The sequence below is a fragment of the Melospiza melodia genome, unplaced genomic scaffold (genome assembly GCF_035770615.1).
Source record: "Melospiza melodia melodia isolate bMelMel2 unplaced genomic scaffold, bMelMel2.pri scaffold_61, whole genome shotgun sequence".
Classification (NCBI taxonomy): domain Eukaryota; kingdom Metazoa; phylum Chordata; class Aves; order Passeriformes; family Passerellidae; genus Melospiza; species Melospiza melodia.
The window spans coordinates 3476998-3478957 of record NW_026948800.1 but is presented as its reverse complement, the minus strand read 5'-3'; the positions used below and the strand labels follow the sequence as shown (position 1 = coordinate 3478957).

The following is a 1960-nucleotide window of genomic DNA, read 5'->3' as shown; positions in this document are numbered from 1 at the left end:
ACTGATTGACTTTGGCTGTGGCGCCTTCCTCCAAGACACAGCCTACACCCAGTTTGCAGGTGAGGCCTCGCAGGGGGTGCTCCTGGGCATCTCGTGGCCCAGCCTGGGTGCAGCACTGGGGCTTCCCCCTATTGCAGCCGGGATGGGATTGATGCTGGAGCCGAGTTGATTTGGGTGGGGTGTGAGGGCGGCCAGCTCCCAGCCCTGCTGACAGCCTTCAGCACCCACTGTGCCCTGGGCTGGGGCTGGAGCTGGGGCAGCCAGCCTGACACAAACCCCCATGGGGGCAGCAGAGAGGGGGGTCTGACCCCATTCCCCAGATGGTTTGGTGTGCAGGCAAGGAAGGGCTGGACTGCTCCGCTCTCCTTGTTCGCCTTGGCTTATTAACATTTTTGGAGGCCGTGCAGGTGGGGAGGAGAGTGGGTTTTCTCCACTACTGGGTGGGTTTTTCCTTTGTGTGTCATGGTTGGGCTTTCCCAGGGATTGTGCTGCCCTCTTTCAGTCCAGTGGCTTCTTTTCCAGCCGCGAGTTTGTGCACAAGTCCCAAGTGCTGGCGAGAGGGCAGCGCTCACCCCGTGTGCCTCTGGGGCAGCCCCCACATGCCCAGGGATGCTGGGGCTGGGCTCTGGGAGCAGCAGCATCCCCCTGCTGAGCTGTGTCTGTGTTCCACAGGAACCCTGTCCTACAGCACACCAGAGTGGATCCAGCACCAACGCTACCACGGCGAGGCAGCCACGATCTGGTCCCTTGGCCTCCTGCTGTGCCACCTGGTCATGGGGAAGCACCCGTTCAGGAGGGGCCAGGAGATCATCCGGGGGCGGATCTTGTTCCCACGACGGCTCTCTCGAGGTGGATCCTCATCTCTGGGCACGGGGGGAATACCAGTGCTGGGAGACAGCAGCGGGCTCATGGGCAAACCACTCTGGCAGCTGCTGAGCAGGCACATGTCCTGCTCTCCTGCTGTCCTCCAAACAGAGCATCCATGGGGAAGTTTAGGCCCAGCTCTGGTCACACCCAGCATGACCTGGGCATGGGAACAGGAGGGCAACTTCTCCAACTGACTGGTGATTTCTGGTTTCTCTCCCCAGAGTGCCAAGATGTTATTAAGAGGTGTTTGTCCATGCAACCCTCGGACAGGCCATCCTTAGAAGATCTTTTCTGTCATCCTTGGGTGAAGGGTGTTTCCCTGCCCTAGAAGACTGAAGAAATCCACGTGCACAGTTGGATCCAGGGACCTAGCAGGTACCAGCTCCACACATCTCTTGGCAATCAGTGGCAAAGCAAACCAGGCTGGTTTTGTCCTGCCTGTAGCTGTTAGCAGGGGTCAGCAGAAGGCAACATGCAGCGCTTGGGCTGGAGCTGAGCTGGAGACCCGGTGTGACAAGCACTGGTGGCCACCATCCCCTGGTTTTGTTTGTATGGTTCATGGATGGCTGGGGCCCTAGGCAGAGCCCTGACAGCCTGGTCTGACCCCAGGGAAGGAGAAGGAGCCCCTGGAGAAGCTGTTCCAAGTGGGGCTGGTGCTGGAGACACCAAGGACAACCTCAAAGATGATAATCTCTTCCTTGGCCTGGCCAGCTGAAGATGATGGACTTGGATTCTGGCACCTTCTTCAAAGCCAGGCTCCAGGTCCAATTTGCAGGTGAGTCTACAGGCATGGGGTTGCTCCCAGGTCTGGGCATGGCACAGCTGGGCACCAAAGGTTCCCCCTTTGCTGGGGCAGACGCAATGAATTCTTCAGTCAGCTGCCCAGCTGCTTTTTGGCTCTGGGCAGCTGCTGAGGGCTGGATGTGCCCTGGCTGGCTGCAGGCTGGGCACATGTGCTGCCCTCCTGCTCTGCTGCCAAAGGCAGCAGGGATGGGCAGCTCTGGGCACAGCTCTGGGCACGGCCAGCATGGCCTGGGCACCGCAGGCCTTGGCACAAGGGCACAGGAGCCCTCAGCTGATGAGCACTTTCTGC

General features: G+C 59.8%; 1 long non-coding RNA gene across 1 annotated transcript; it reads left to right on the top strand.

Moving 5' to 3' along the window:
• Window positions 1-725: 725 nt before the first annotated feature.
• LOC134413907 (uncharacterized) lies at window positions 726-1678 on the top strand. Its single transcript, XR_010026613.1, has 3 exons — window positions 726-849; window positions 1089-1242; window positions 1477-1678. It is a non-coding gene; the product is annotated as an uncharacterized LOC134413907 (long non-coding RNA).
• The last annotated feature ends 282 nt before the right edge of the window (window positions 1679-1960 follow it).